The following is a 17,618-nucleotide window of genomic DNA, read 5'->3' on the forward strand; positions in this document are numbered from 1 at the left end:
TTTCTTCATTGTCTACATGTGACCAATTGGCAGCATTATTTTCTGTGGCTTCCTGATTATGCCCAGCTCTACCTTTCCAGCTCCTATTTGGTATTTTAATGTTATTTCCAAGAACATAGGTTTCTTGTTTGACACTTATTTACTGGGCTCCAAATCTTTCAGATTGAAACATTACTCCTCACTAAAGCTGCCATTAACAACCTCAATCATACACCATGTTTCCAGCTCCTTTGCAGTTCGTGACTCAGGAAAGCATTGAAACCTTGACCATGTCACTAGCACAAATTCATATGGTATCCATCAAGGGTTTCCTAGTATCCTCTGTGTAGCATTGGTTGCCTGTGCTGCCACTTTAGCCCAATTGTTTGCATGTTTATGCAGGCTATGTCTACCATTTGACAGTTCCACCACATTCCAGGACGTCTCTCATTCCCTTCCCTCTGTGAAACTCATTTTACCCAAAACCACGCTGCCTGTACTGTACCATACATACGCAACTGACAGCATGAAATTGGCAGCATGCCCAGAAAGCCTGGGAATACAGAATCTTACCCAACCTCTGGCCAGACCTATTTCATGGCTGGCAGGCTGATGCAGGGAACTTAACAACAGGAGGTGACAGATGGAGAATTATAGGAACAAGTACTCACTGAGCAAAAGCTGTGAGTTGGCTGAGGGAAATTGTGGATGGTTGGAATTGATTGGGGATCAGGTGGGAAACAGAAATGATTCACTGGATGAATAAATTGCTGATTCAGGATTTTCATCCAGAGATAAGGAGGGCTGTGAAAAGATTCTGTAAGGGGCATTTGGGGAGATCCTCTGCTCCAACTGACACACAAGGCGTTGTTATGACAATGTAACTTTACCTTTTCTCACTCATCAAGGCCTCCTCCCAGGGCTTTACTGTCAAGGTGTTCTAGAGTATGGCACAACTCTGTGATGTAAATTCAGATCATGTTTGGTGTTGATGATGGTACTCGATTGGAAAAGAAGTTCCCTATCTCCCTGTAGATAAGGTGCAGCTCGGCAATAACAGTATGAGGCACAGCCTAATTTTAACTGTTGCTATGCAACATTTATATCAAACACAGAACTGCAAGTTTTTTTGAAATAAAACAAATTTGAAATAAAAACAAAAATTCCTGGAGAAACTGAGCAGGTCTAGCCAGCATCTGTGGGGAAAAAGCAGAGTAAATCTTTCAAGCCCAGAGACTCGTCATCAGACCGTAACGTTAACGCTGTCTTCTTTCTACAATGCTGCCAGAACTGCTCAGTTTCTCCAGAATTTCTGTTTTTGTTGGTTATGCACCATTTCTCATTTGACAAGTTGTTGATTACCCCTCCTGCTATTGCCATCTTTGATCCTTGGCATATTTTTGGATTGATTATGCCTCTGAAGATTCTTGAGATGTTGCTTTCTACCTTGAATGCAGTATATAAGTGCAAGTTGTTGTTGCAGCTCATAACCTCTCTTTTTGAGTCTCTCCTAGCAATGGAAATGATGGTGTGTAGAAAATCTAAAAGAATAATCAGTGATTTTTATACAAATGATTATGTGGATTGCTGAGAAAGATAATTTTGAGACACTATGGAAGGACAATGAAGTAATCAAGGTTGCCCTTAATCGTATTGTTAGAGTTTCAGTTTGACTGTCAGTCCTGAGGAAAAACCACAACACAATTTCTCTATAAAATGTGAAACTCATGACAACATAATGTTTCTCATGGCCAACACCCATTGCGAGATGTTAGCATATAGATTATCAAACTGTGCAGGAGATTCCAATGATGATGAGTAAAGAATCCTGCAGGATGTGCCAGCCTTGAATTCCAAAATAGGCTGTCAACAGACTACTCTTTTTGTAAGGAGTTTGAATTATTTTAATTTATTCTTTGGTTATGAAATCTGACTGATTCTGAGATTCATATATATGCATATCAAGTATTCCTGAGCAACAGATCTACAGTCACCCTCATTTCACATTTAACACAATTGTGAAGTGAGCTTCCAAATGTTACAGCCCAACACACAACATCTTTCTACTAGTGGGATGTCTCCCAGTTGGAATTGCCTGCGGTTGATTCTGTGTGAAGGAGTGGTCTGAATCATATTGTTTCTTTCAGTCTCAGAACCAAAAATATCTGACATTTGATCATCTTGCTTGAAGTGTTTGTTAAATGGCTCATGTCCATGGTTTAGTTCAAGCTGCCGAATCTTATTGTTGCTGTTCATTCTCTGAATTGTCTTCATGTTTATTTTCTCTGCATGGTCATTTCTGCCAGTATCTTGGGCATAACCTGGAAGAGAAACCAAATTCCAGCAGTGAAAACAGGAGTATTATGGATTTAATCCTCCCATCTGTTTGGAGTGCAACAAGGAGGCAGGTGGACTGATAAATGGTGGAGGAAAGCATCAGGAGAAATCTCCTAAGAACTGGAGGTTGAAACAGTAGTTAGATTCAACTCAGGCCTATTTCAATTTATACATCACAACACTCCAACTTGCAGATTACTTATTCCCCAGATATGCGTAAAGCCAGTTTTTGCCCAATTATCCCTGAATGAACATATGACTATGACCTGTTCTCCAGTTCCATTTGATCTCAGTATTCTTGCTAGACCCTTTCACATGATAATAATGGGTTTCCATGAAGAGAAACTACCAAAGACACAGCACACCCTGGACAAACACCCCCAATCCTGATCAAGAGGGTCTGCCTTCTCGGCAATAGCTTCCCCAATAAAAAGCCTCAGTGATCTTTGAAGACACCTCAACTCTGAGATTTCCAGACTTCAGGGAGTCTGATTGAGTCAACAGCTCTGGGAGGTGGGCTACCATCATCCAGTGGAAGGCAAAATGTTACACCATTTGTGAGGTGTTGGTTCCTATTTTTTACCCACAGTGGCGGAACTTGTTCCTTTATGACCTATTATTTAGACTGTTTTGATGCTCTTTTCCTCTGAACCAATTATCCCCACCGCTATAAGTGCGTTATTATACTTTGCAGTTCTTTTTGTGACTGAGTAATTCAGGTTGCTTTGGGCAGGGAGTGAGCTGCCATTTGATCCATGCCATGTGACTGAATGATAAGGCCCAAGGTCAGGCTGCATGTTAACATTGCAGTTCCCTTTAGGTAAACAATGTTAGGGAGAAGGACTAGTCAGATATACAGCAAGCGGGGATAAGTTGAGAGGAGAACGCATGTTGTGGTGGAGACCACTTTTCAACCATCAGTGGTAGAAGCGCAGAGTGGCCAACCTTCTATAATACAGTTCTCCAGCTCCTACTGACTCCACACTCAGATGAGTAAATGTCAAAAACTTCCTTTTTATTGACCGACGAACTTGCAATTTGGTTTAATGGAGTACAGTCCTGTCTGGAACAAATTACGTCAAGGCAAAGCATTCTTCAAGAGGCCTTAAACTGGCATTAAGCCTCTAATTTGTATGCATATTGGCCCAGGTTTTTTTCTGAATATGATGGAAGACACATCTTGAGTAGAAAATGTGTGCACTCTACCTGGCACCCCAATGGATGCTTAAGAGTTAAGTTATCTCAAGTAGCTAAATTCAAAGGACTAATAATCAAACAGATCACTTCAAGATGTATCACTATATCAATAAAGGGATATTAATAATTGCCAACCATGTCATAGGTTGGCCACACTTAACTAGCTGATTACAGCCACAAGATTTCCAGCAACAGCCTCCCTTCTAGTAAAAACACCGTTACTTTTGGAATATTCCAAGAATTTATCCTTGGCTCTCCGTCATTCGTCATCCATTAGATACACCTCTGAAAGTTATCTGCTGACATGAAATAGTTTTCACATGTATTCTGGAGATGTATACTTAACCTTTTCACTACATTTTCTCATCACTCCTTTAACATGGACATTTGTCTAACATACATTGTTCATTCCTTTGGCTGAACAAAAGTCATTACGATTTCTGTACACTTGTCACTAATTCCAACCTCTCTACACACTCTATCTGAGGCTGCCTTAGTCTGTCCATAACCTTGCAGTTCAAGTTGACTCTGAGATGAGCTTCTGTCCCATTTCTTCTCTAGCATGAAATGAACCACATTGCTCCTGTGTAACATACATGACTGAGCATATTGAAAGATGCATTTTCAAGCAATATTTTGAAATGACAAATGCAAATTTCCCTCCACTTTAATTTTAATCTTTTCAGAATATTAGTAATAACTCGGTTATCAAGAGTGTGCAATTGCGGAGCACATCTATGAATTTATGTTAACAAAGTTCAGGTAGCATCTTGCCCTCAATTTGATTGGATGAGTGGGGAATTGTAGCATACTTTAATGTACAGACAGTGCATTAAGGATTAGATTTATTGTTCAAATAAGGAATGTACTGGACATCAACTGGATAAAAGCAGCTGGTAGAAGACAATAATATGGTCAGATCAAAGGTCAGTTGGCTGGACGGGAGGCTGTACTAAGAAGTGGTGTTAATAGTGGAGGCTTTCCTGAACTGACTGAGGTTTCTATAAAGGGTTTTACTGCCCTAACATTGCCTGAGGTATGGTCAAACTCAGGTTATAACCACAACCAGTTCTGTGTGTGTTTGTCTGTAGTATGACAGCAGTCCTATGGTCTGATAAGACTATAGTTGCTTTAATAACGCATCATTTATCTTAACTTTAGACAATGTTTATGCAAAATCAAATTCAGATTCTGGAAGGGAGAGTAAAGTAGCCAGAGATGAAAAAGGAATCCAAAAACAGGGCAAGTGGCAGAGACATGATAGAGATTGGTGCAAGTTATAAATAATGAAAAGCTGGACAGGAAAGCACAGGGAGAAACTATTAGGAATGTGATCGCGTCCCTGCAGTTTCAGATCACGGGAAGTAAAAATTGTCAGTGCTCAGCACAAGAAGAACTCCAGGAACTTAGATGACATGAGCGTGGCTGAGGGGCTGTTGATTGATTGATTTTATTGTCAAGTATACCAAAGTACAGTGAAAAGCTTCGTTTATGAGCGGTACAGACAAACCACAGCAAGCAAAGAATGTGCAGATCAAAAAGACTTAGAAGCATACAGGTCACTTTGCAAGTTACATTATTTGAAGATAGAGTCCATCCTACAGTCTGATAATGGCCAGAAAGAAACTGCTCGTGAACCTATTTGTGCATGTGTTCAGTCTTCTGTATCTTCTGCCTGATGGAAGCGGTTGTAGGAGGTCATTACCAGGATGTGATGGGTCCTTGACAATGTTGACCACCTCATTGGGGCGGCAGTGAGCTGTGTAAGTAGAGTGTATGGATGGAATAATAAAGTGTGAAGCTGGATGAACACAGCAGGCCAAGCAGCAGTGCTCCTGAGATGCTGCTTGGCCTGCTGTGTTCATCCAGCTTCACACTTTATTATCTTGGATTCTCCAGCATCTGCAGTTCCCATTATCTCTGTATGGATGGAATGTTGGTTTCCATGATGGTCTGGGCTGTGCACACAACCTTCTGCAGTTTCTTACTCTCCTGAGCAGAGCAGTTGCCATACCAGGCTGTTATGCACCTGGACCTGGACAGTATGCTTTCAACAGTACTTCTGTCGAAGTTGGTGAGGGACCTTATGGACATGCTAAATTTTCTGGGCCACCTGAGGAAGGAAAGGTGTTGTTGTGCCTTCTTGACTGTCGCAGCTACATGGGAAGCCCAGGACAGGTCATCGGTTATCGTCACTCTGAGGAACATGAGGCTCTTCACTCTCTCAACCTCAGTTCCGTTGATGCAGGTGGGGGGCATGTTCTCCTTTGTTCTTTCTGAAGTTGATAATCAGTTCTTTAGTTTTGCTGACATTGAAAGACAGATTGTTTTTATTGCACCACGTCGCAAAGCCATCTATCTCTCTTCTGTACTTTGACTCGTCATTGCTAGATATCTGTCCCATTATGGTTGTGTCATCAGTGAACTTGTAGATGGCATGCATTTGGAATTTGGCAACACAGTCATAGATGCACAGGGAGTACAGTAGGGTGCTAAGGATATTGAGGTGGAATATAGGGTAGTTCCAGAATTGGGTCATGATGAAGTGGCCTTGTAAGAAAATTTGTATGTTATCCCTGGCATTATCTGGGGTCGGAGCATGCCTTGTTTTATGATGGCAGGAAAAATTAGGGTCTACTGGGATGAGGAAGGGAAAGAACACAATGACAGGATCTAGTACAGTGGTTGCTGGCTGACTCCCCAGACACTACAACCGTCGAGACAGATGTGCCTTATACAACAGAAAAGTTTGGTCTATCCCCAGCAGAAAGATCCAGGACGATTGTAAAATGATTTTTTTACTCCCCATTTGTCACCAATTACAGGAAATGCAGGCCATTGTGTTGAAAGGTGAAGAGTTTTGCTTCTATTTTGGTAGTATTGGACAGATATTGGGGAAGTAATAACTATGATGAGAACAAAATGAAAAAAATGAATCCTTTTCTCATTAGATGAGAAACTGTATCAGAGTATGTTAGCAGGCATTAAATTAGGAGGAGGCACCAAGGATGGATTACAGGATGGAACTTCAGTGATGTTAGGACATAAACAAGACAGCACATTCTTCAAAATTGTGCATACTAGACAGCTAGCAGGCTAGATGCTGCATGCATTTTCAGATATGCTATGACCATATATCTGAAAGGTACTGGGGGAGAATATAGCCCAGGCCCAGTTAATAGGGACTTTCAGGAATCATTTGTTGAGGACCCTAGTAGCTAACAGTTTGCCACATACCAGGATGAGAGCAGAATCATGATTTGACCCTGAGAACGTGACACATGGTGGGTGGGGGTTGGAGGTAGGGGTGTAAGTGTTTTGAGGAATCTATATCTGGCTTATAAATTGGGCTAAGAAAAATAATTAATAAAAGGGAACAGGATGAAGGGAAGTGTGGGTGTTCAAAACAAACCGAAACAAGTAGGACAGATATAAGCCATGTTTTATTTGTAGATGATCAGGAAATGTGAGAAGAGACAGTGCAAGTTCCCAAAAGGGGGAAAATAGAATATGGATTCTCCTGGGGTCAGAACCATTGGTAGTAGGAGCAGAGATAGAGCAGGTGGAAAACCCAGTGAAACGTCTAGCGCCTCCATTACAGCAGGTTATCACAGAAAACTAGACACTGCTATGCACAGCAAGGGACCAGTGCATCTGCATTTCCTCAATGACTAGGCAGTGCCCAGCGTGAGTATCAGCGCTAATATGAACGCAGAAAGTGCTGGAAAAACTCACCACACTTCTAGACCCAAACATGTGTGAAAAGTCCTTTTTCTCACCACATTTACTTTTCTTCCAATTCACTTTAAATCTCTGCCCACTTGATCATGATCCTTTAATGAACTGGGATTATTTCAGTTCTAAGGAAGGGTTACTCAACCTGAAACATTCAGTCTGACTTCTCTCCATAGATTCTGCCAAACCTGCTGAGCTTCTCCAGCAGATGGTATACCAGTTCCACGAGTACATGACTCTTGTCAACAGCCCTCAGGAGAGCCTGGGCAAGATCACATAGTCCCAGTAGATCATTCCTTGGCAGGCTGTGCAGATCATGATACAGTTTGACAAAGCAATCAACAGCGCCTTAGGCCAGAGAGTTCAGAACCGAGTCAACTTCAGATGTTTTTTGAATATGTGCAAATTCTGTGATAATGGTTGGGCATTTGCCCTAAATTACATCAAATTTTGAGGGGTCACTGATTTAATTAACATAGGCAAAGTGAAGATTGTAGCATATGATGCCAAAAATACTTACTTAAATGCTCAAGATTAATCTCAAAATGGATAAAGGTCTTTCAGTGAAACAGCACCCACACCAGACGTATTGTGAACAATTCTGATTATTAGATATCAGCTTCCTGATCTGTATCTGCTTCAACACAGCACAAGTAGTAGGGGTTAAATGTTTCCCAATATGGTCAATGTCCATGGGAATAATATTTTATAAATTCAACATCTGGCTTTTTTAATGTTTGAAATATATTCCTGTAATAAAGCTTTTTGTAAATATGAAAGAAAAGAAGTGTGTTAAACAGGATTTCTCCTTATAAAGACCATGCTGGCTCTCCCTAAATATGTCATATTTGGAGATATGATTATTAATCCTAACTCACATTATTGTTTCTAAAAGTTTTTCTCTGCCAAAGTTGAACTGACCGCTCTGTAATTTCTGAGTGTATCCTTACAACAGTTTTTCAAACAATGGTGTAATGTTTGCAATTCTCCAGCTCTCTGGCATCAGGCAAAACTGAAAGATCATGTTAATGCCTCTGCAATTTCCACACTCAATTCCATCAATGTTCTTGGATGTATGTCATCTGGTCCTGGTATCCTGTCAACTCTAAGTACCAAGAGGTTGTAAAATACCTTCTCCTTACCAATTTCCACCACATCTAGTGAAGGAGGTTCCTCCTCTGTCACTACGTCTTGGTGAACATTTATTTCTTTAGTAAAGATAAATGCAAAACATTCAATTGCTATTGTAGCTGGGACCCCTATTTCCATGTACAGATCTTTTTTCGGTCCTGAATTGATCATACTCCTCCATTTATTATTTATTATTATTATTATTTATTACTTTTTATTTACATACATAAGGATGACTTTAGGATTTGCCATTACATTAGTGGGGTCAGTTAGCTCAGTTGGTTGAACAGCTGGAGTGTAATGTCAATAGTGTGGGTTTTATTCCTTTGCTGACTGAGGTTATCATAAATGTCCTGTGTGCTCAATGTTTCACTTTGTTTGAGGTGTGGTGACCCTCAGATTAAACTTGTCAACAATTCTTTTTCTCTCTATCTCACTAATGAGAAAGGGGGGCTGTTGCTACTTAATGGTTACCAGTACTTTTTCATATTCCAGCTTCTCACCTCTTATTTTGTTTCATCAATTTTCACCTTGTTTCTCAATCGTAATTTTCACCTAACACATGTAATAAAAAGATTTTTTTTCTGCTTTATCCTAATTTCCATCTCCTTTAAATCCAAGGATCGCTGGGTTTATTTGCCCTACCTTTTCCTATTGAAGGATTATAAATTGACTGTGTCCAAATTATATCTTCTTTGAAGGTAGCCTATTATTCAGCTATAGCTTTTCCTGTCAATAATTAGCTTGAGTTGATCTGGTTTAATCAATTCTTGCCTCAATAACATCAACTTCCATATCATTGCTACTCTGGATTGACCGTTTTCAGTTTCCACCATCATCCTTAACCTTCTGATACACTGATTATTATTTCTCTGCTGGGACTTAACTTATTTGGCCACCTCATTCCCAAAAGCCAAGTATGTCACTGCCTCCTTTTTTGTTAGACTGAACACAGAGTGCTGTAGAAAATTCTCCAGAACATAATCTAAGAATGCTCATCTGTCTCTCCCCTGAACAGTACCACTATTCCATTCTATATTTGGGAAATTAACATCCCTCCATTATTACTATTCCATGTCAATGTGTCACTCTGTACTTTCCTTGAAGATTTATTCCTCTACATCCTTCCCTCTCATGGTACAATAAACACACTGAGCAATGTCATTGCTCTCTTCTTCTTCCTTAGCTATGGTGAAATCAATTTTGTCCTTGAGTCCTCATGGTATACTCTTTCTTCAGTTCTGTAACACTCTCCTTATCAATACTACCACCCTTTGTCCGTTTCTTCCAATCAGACCTTTTCTAAACTGCCTGTACACAGGGAAATTTAATAACCCTTCCTGCCCTACCTTCAGTCACATGGCAATCTGGGTCTGCAACTCACCATTCCTATTAACAATTCTTCACATACATTCAATACAATCCTGATTTAGAATGTTTCAATTTCTCCCTTGCTGTCATTCACCTATTTGCTTTGAATTCTCTGTACTTTTGCTATGTATCTCTCCCAATATTTTAAGCCCCTTAGTGTGACTCTCTACTATTCTCTCCTGGCTCCTGTAACCCCTCAGAGTTAACTTAAAGCCTCCCAATAGTGCTGTCAAATGCCCCACAAGGAACTTAGCCCAATTCCGTTCAGATATAATCCCCAGTGAAAGTCTTACTATCCCAAGAATGTTTTATTTATATGAAAACATAGCAAAGGCTTGTGCCAATATAATATAAAGATAAATTCAATATAAGTTTGCTCTCTGTCAAACCAATTGGCTGGACAGCTGGTACAGTTGCTATAAAGGCTGAGGTTACATGAAGGACTCACCCTCAACTGTGGCATTCTGCCCCTCAGATTACACCATTATCAGTCATCTCCCGAATATGAGAGAGTGGTTCTATGGTCTGTTAGGACCATTGTAGCTTTACCTTTTCTCTCAATGATTATCTCTTCATGATCTTTCTTTGGTATATGCAGGGAGACACATAAGTGGTGAATGAAGGGGTACAAACATTTCACCGGAAATTCTCTGTAAAGTACTTCACAGAGCTAGGTAATATTCCTCTGGCTACATCCTTCTGTGTACAGCAAATTTTCATGCTATGTACAGGGAATAGCATCACTTGATTCTGCTATTCGAGCCTGCACGAATATAGAAATTTCTGTTCTCACTTACTCATAATCAACTACAACAAAATAATTATTCATAACACAAGATGTTGCTAAATTTACCAGACCCTTTATTTCAGGAAGGATGCGTTAGCAGATAACATAAAAAGGGAACGTAAAACAATTTTATATTATGATACAGCTCATTAAAAGGATCTTTTTGTTGAGCCTGAGATCATGAAGTATTTACAAATATCTTCTATTTTTCTTCATTAAATTTAAAGATGATATTATTGTGTTATGAAAGGAGGGATTAGAAAAATTAAATTGGATAATAGCAGATAAGCAAGAGGAACTTAAATGGTTGGCTTGAAGTAGGAAGCTACTCAGCCCAGACAGGGAAAATACTGAGGGACATAAAGATGGAAATTGTGGAATTTTTGGTTGCAATCATTAGAGTTTCCTTAAAGTGCAAGTAATGGCCAGAGGGTTTTAGCACCTCTGGGAATGTTTCCCATTTAAGATGGAGACGAGGAGGAATTTATTCCTCTTACAGGGTCTTTATCATTGCAATTCTCTACATCCTGAGTCATTGAAAACATTTAAGACTGAGTTCGACTAAGTTTTAATCTGTGCGGCTGAAGTGTTTTGGAAGACCAGGCAAGAAAGTGGAGTTGACAGCATAGTCAAGTGGGGAAGATGGTGATGCAATGATAATTTGACTGGACTAATAATCCAGAAATTGAGACTAATACTCTGGGAGCTTCTGTTAAAATCATACCATGGCAACTGGTGGAACTTCAGCTCAATTTATGTCATAATCTGATTGGGCAGGTATTTACTGTGATGATGAAGTGAAATCATTGTTTGTTGTGGAAAAATCCATCTGGTTCCTTTAGTCTTACATGCTGCCTTTTGGGTATTTATTATTGAAAAGTTTATGTGTTCAAAGTAAAGGCCTTGCATTGCACTGGTAGTGTTCCAACGTCTTGGCTAGAAAGTCTACACTCAAGTCCCACCTGTCTTAGATAGCACAACATGGAGCTGGATGAACACAACAGGCCAGGCAGCATCAGAGGAGCAGGAAAGCTGACATTTCGGGTCCGGACCCTTCTTCAGAAAGAAGGGTTTCTGAAGAAGGGTCACGAACCGAAACGTCAGCTTTCCTGCTCCTCTGATGGTGCCTGGCCTGCCGTGTTCTTCCAGCTCCACACTGTGTTATGTCAGGCTCCAGCATCGGCAGTTCTTACTATCTCCTGCTGATTAACTGATCGTTTAAAAAAAAATCATATGCTCAAAATATCCCTGTTGCAATGATCAATAAAATGACCTCGACTTTGAAAAGTAATGGTGTCTACACACTCACTTGTTAATGATTAATCACTGTTCAGTAGAAGAGTTTCCATACTCACCAGATGGATGAGGACGGAGAAGTCTCCATGATGGCAATCCACAGACATTGGATATTTTATGAACCAATTGTTCACGGCACAGCCTTGCCATACGTTGGTTTAGAGGTTTTGCAGAAACTATTAAAAAAGTTAACAATGACCTGATTGCCAGGATGCAAACCAGACACTTCATTGCAGTTCCCGAATGATTAGGTTCAGCCTCTCTAACTCTAAAGCCAACTTCTCCACTCAAAATCTAATAATCTATCGTACCAATTAGACTTGCCTTTATCAGCTGATCTAAATTTGTCTTCCTGTCTCAACTCTGGTTGCACCGTATTTTTCAACTGCTTCAAAGTATTTTTCTATTTCCTCTCTGTCTTTAATGTTCATTTATTTCTTCTCACTTTTATACCAACTTTAATCCCTTATTGTGACTCATCACTGTTTTTAATTAACTTTTGTTCTCTTTCTAATCCCTTTGATTCCTTTTCAGTTACTCAAATCTGCAACATTGTGACAGACATAGCTGCAACTTTTTAATTAATGTTTAGTTTAAACAGTTTGTATTAACATTGATAGCTAACAGCTCTGATGCAAATATTGGTTGAGGTCACTACTGGGTTGCATTATTAAGGATTGCTGAACTGTCACTGTATTGCTGCTGGTAGCTTTGAGTTTTTTATGTCTGCATTTCCTTAATATTTGACACATTTCCTTATTGGTTTCAGTGGGCAGTCAGATTAAAGAGACACATTTCTAAATAGCATCTTAAAAGTGGACAAATCATAGAATCCCTATGCTGTATAAAGAGGCTGTTTTGCCCATCAAATCTATACTGGCTGTCTGCCGCATGCCACTTAAACACAGTCCCCTACCCTAGCCCTGTAACCCTGCATCCACCTAGCAAGTACGCTACAGACAATTTAGCATGGCCTATCCACCTAAGCTGCAAATCTTTGGACTGTGGAAGGAAACCAGAACACCCAATGGAAACATACACAGATATGAGGTGAATGTGCAAACTCCACACAGAGAGCCACCCAAGGTTGGAATTGAACCCAGCTCTCGGGTGCTGTGAGGCAGCAGTGCTAACCACTGAGATGCTCTGGTCTGGATCAATTGTATCCCATGATGCTGCGTAAGGCGAGGGAGGATATTACAGTAGTTCAGATCCAAATTTTAAATCCCTCTCTAGCCACAGGGGAGGTGCCAGAGGATTGGAGGACAGCTAATGTAGTTCAACTTTTCAAGAAGGATGGTAAGGATGAATCAAAGTGCTACAATTTGGTGAATCCAACATCAATGGTAGGGAAACTACTGGTGAAAATTCTGAAGGAGTGAATTAATCTCCACTTGGAGAGGCAGGACTTGATCAGGGATAGACAGCATGACTTTGTCGCATGGAGGTCATGCTTAGTAAATTTAGTTGAATTTTTCAAGGAGGTGATCAGGTGTGTAGATGAGGGTAGTAGAGTTGGTGCAGTTTACAAGGATTTCGGAAAAAGTTTTGACAAGGTCTGACATGGGAGACTGATAAAAAAGATAAAACTACATGAGATCCAGGTTAACCTGGCAGGTTGGATCCAAAATTGGCTTAGTGGTAGGAGGGTGGTGGTAGGAGGCTATTTGTGTGACTAGCGGCTAGTCAGAGGGATCAGTGCCAGGTGCTTTATTGTTTGTGATATACGTGAAAAATATAGATGAGAATTTTGGGGAGATGATAGGTAAGTTGGCACATGAAACAAAGATTGGTTGAGTGTTTGACTGCTGGTTCATAGTTCCTTGATGGCGGAATCACAGATAGGCAGTGTAGTGAAGAAAGTGTTTGGTACACTCACTTTTATTGATCAATGCATGGAGTATATGAATTGGGGTGTCTTGTTGTGGCTGCATAGGACAACTTGTACCCCAATCAGTATCGTTGAGCTGCAGTACACAGATGATGTGTGTGTAAGTGCAAAGAATGAGAATGTACTCCAGCACCTTTACAAATGCTTATGAGAGGCTGAGTGTCAGTCTGAACATCTGCAGGATGAAGGTCCTCCACCAATCTGGCCTGGCATTATGGAGCAAACCTCAGACCACCAAGGTTCACGGGGACGCCTCAGAGAACATTGACCAATTCCAATACTTCAGGAATGTCCTGTTGGCCAAGGCAGCTATTGAGAAAGAGTTCCAGCTTTGCCCTGAGTGTGCTAGCACAGTCTTCAGCTGTCTGAGGAAAAGAGTGTTCAAGAACAACAACATCAGGTCTGACACTTAAATCATGGTTTACAGGGTGGTTGTGGTTCCTGCCCTCCCATTGGGCTGTGTGGCATGGCCTGTCTACAGTAGACACATCAAGGCACTGGAGCTGTACCAGCAATGTTGCCTGTACAAGATCCTGCAAACCCATTGGGAAGAAAGACGCACCAACATCAGTGTCCTTGACCAGGCCAACATCCCCAGCACCAAGGCACTGTTTGGTTCCTACTAAGGCCAGCAAACAAGAGAGAGACGGAGACTGGGTAGAAGTCTTAAAGGTTGTCTTTATTGAAAGCAACTCTTAGCACATCTTTGAGCTTAAGCTATTAAACTGAGTAAATGTACCCATATTAAACAGTATTGTAATAGATACTTGTGCATGAAGGTTGTTGACGTGACATTCCTACAATTATCAGTTCCTTGATGTGATAAACAGATATTTTCTTCACAGAGTGCTCACCTGCAATGGCTCTCTTACATGGGTAGCATTTATTTCTCTTATGTGGTTTCTGTGGCTTGTTCTGTTTGAATGTAACGGTGTTTGTTTTTATTCTATTAGGACAATTTCTATAGTGAAATACTTAAAAGTTGACCTGTAAAGCACTTAAAACTGACTTTGTGGTTAATCACGATTGTTCAGTGAAGTACCTTTACATCATGTGAAACTGATCTGTGGTTACACACTGTTGTGTGCTTCAGTGCTTTATTCTGTTAAAAGGTTATGCATGCCTGATATCATGAGTTCCCCCTTTGAGAAGCAAAACCGCGAGTGTTGTCCTGTAAGTAGCCTTTGAAAACTTAACCTTTAATCTTAAGTTTCCCTGATCCAATTAAGTCCCCTTTATCCCTTTCCTGCTCTGTGGATTTCCACTGAACCCCACAGCACTGACCACCCTTGATCAACTATGGTGAGCTGGGCACATCGTCCGAATGGCTGACACAAGACTCGTCGAGCCAGTGCTCAACTCCCAGCTTCGAAAGGGCAGGCCAGCTCCACGTGGGCAGAGTAGCACTTCAGCGACACCTTCAAGGCCTCATTGGCGAAGCCTGGCATTCCCACAGACACCTGGGAATCAAGGACCCAAGAACATCCAAAGTGGAGGAGGAGCATCTGGGAAGGCATCGAGCACCTTGAGACTTGCTGTTTGGAAAATGCGGAAGCTAGGCGAAAACAGCAGAAGGAAAATGCTGCCACACCAACACCCCACATGTCCCTTCCAGTGACCAGCTTCTGCCCCAAGGTACAACAATATCTGTGGGAGCTGCATCAGCCTGAACAGCCACCTACAGACTCACCCTGAGAGTGGAACAGAGTCATCCTCTTTTGCGAGAGACTGCCAATGAAAGAATGAATGAATTAAAGACGTTGATTAGGCCACTTTTGGAATACTGTGTTCAGTTCTGGTCTCCCTGCTACAGGAAAGATGTTGTGAAATTTGCAAGGGTGCAGAAGAGATTTTGCCAGGCTTGGAGGGTTTGATCTATTGGGAATGACTGAAAACACTGGGGCCATTTTCCCTGGAGTGTCGGAGGCTGAGGGGTGACCATATTGAAGTTTATAAAATCATGAGGGCATGATTAGGGTAAATAGCCAAGGTCTTTATCCCAGAGTAGTAAAGTCCAAAACTAGACAGATATAGGTTTAAGTTGAGAGGGGAAAGATACAAAAGAGACCTGAGGGATAACTTTTTCACGCAGATGGTGGTGCATGTATAGAATGAGCTTCCAGAGGAAATGTTGGAGACTGATACAATAACATTAAAAGTCATCTGGATGGGTATATGTATAGGAAGAGTTGGCAATAGACTTGATTGTCCAAAGAGCCTCTTCTGTGTAGTATGAGTCTGTGACTCTATAACCTTACATTGAGCTGATATGTCACCAAGTGTAACAAGTCACTCAAAGTGTTGCCTTGAATGAAGACAAGAACACAGTTAAGTCTCAGCAGGCTTCAAAAGTCACAAGAATTAGATGACAGACAATGGGTAGAATACCACAATTGTGAGACATTGTGGACATTTGCTAAAAAGTAGTGGATCCTGTGGGGATGGGATGTAGAAAGTGGTCATGATGGCAATAAGAGAGAAATAGCGCAGGTGATACAATAAAATGAGGGGTTGGAAAGGATAATTCTCAAGCAACTAGCAATAGGTCTATTGCTACATTGTATTGTTGGGTAAATGGATTATACCAAGCTTGGTGTTCAGGAAGGAAATATTAAAGGGATGCCTTTCAACACAGAGCAATGAATGGGATTGGATACATGAGGCAGAGTTACATTACCAAGTACTGGGAAGGCACCAGGAAGCCAAATACGAACTGATAACTTTGAACATTTACTTCAGGCAGGAAAAAGATTGTGTAGACAAAGTCTTCCTTGGCCTCAGGAGCAGTTGACTGAAGGAAAGACCAATCTTCAGTAAAAGAGGAAGTCTTACCAGCACTTTTATTTTTCTATCCTGACCCCTAAACTGCACCAAATTTAGAAGATCCCCTCTGTCCTTCCTGAGGGTTCAACTCTGCTTGAAACTTGAGGAATACAAAGGCGCCATGTTCCAGGATCAGATTCTACAACTGAGTTAAATCCCTAACCTGCTTCCCAGGTCCTGATGTCCCAAGAAAACAGAACTCAGAATTGACCCTCAAACAATTCCATAGTGTAAGACAGAATATAGTTCAAAAGATTATGAAGCATGTTACAAGGTTAATGCAATGATCATAGGTGATATAATCTTTGAACAAAGTGACTAAGGTGACTAAACTTTCAGGAGCATGAGAGCTCATCCTTTGTCATTGTCCAATAAGTTTCAGATTTTTTTCAACTTGTCTGAAGGAGGGCGGTGACTGCAGAGTGATGGGTTACCTAACTGTGGTACCATAGTACAGGAAGCCATTCAAGTGAAGTACTGAAAAAAAATTTTAGTGGAAGTAGGAGATGGCACAGTTGGAAGGATTAGCACCGTTCTCTGCAGCAAAGAACATGGGTGCAGATGACTGTTCTGCCTGCCCAGTGCCAGGGTTCAAAATATCTGCTGGATGTCAACTTGTGATGGAAGACCCAGTTGTCATACCAACCACATGCAGGAAAAAAGAGATTGTGCTTAGGCAATATGAGGCAGGAGGTAACAAAGTAAGAACCAGATCTTAAAAGTCATTATTGCTAGATTCTAACTTGAGTCACATGAGAATTGGGAGAGGAGAAATTAGAGACATCAGTTGTGGCTGAAAAACTGGTGTTGAAGAAGAGAGTTCTGGTTTGTGAGAAACTGACATCAATACTGAGGAAAGTAAGATTGTGAAGTAACGAAAGCAAAGCTGGCTAAAGTGAAATGTCAAATTACATTAAAAGTTATATCAATGGAGACACAGTGGTAAACATTTGAAGAACTTATCAGACTGTACAGCATGGATACATTCCAACAGGAAAAACCTAATTCCAAAGTATACACCCAATAATCAAATTAAAAATAATATCTATCATATAGAAAAAGTACATAATT

General features: G+C 40.7%; 1 pseudogene; it reads left to right on the forward strand.

Moving 5' to 3' along the window:
- Window positions 1-7,456: 7,456 nt before the first annotated feature.
- LOC125451265 (transcription initiation factor IIA subunit 2-like) lies at window positions 7,457-7,786 on the forward strand (annotated as a pseudogene).
- Window positions 7,787-17,618: the final 9,832 nt, after the last annotated feature.

The sequence above is a fragment of the Stegostoma tigrinum genome, chromosome 3 (genome assembly GCF_030684315.1).
Source record: "Stegostoma tigrinum isolate sSteTig4 chromosome 3, sSteTig4.hap1, whole genome shotgun sequence".
In the NCBI taxonomy this organism is placed as follows: Eukaryota; Metazoa; Chordata; class Chondrichthyes; order Orectolobiformes; family Stegostomatidae; genus Stegostoma; species Stegostoma tigrinum.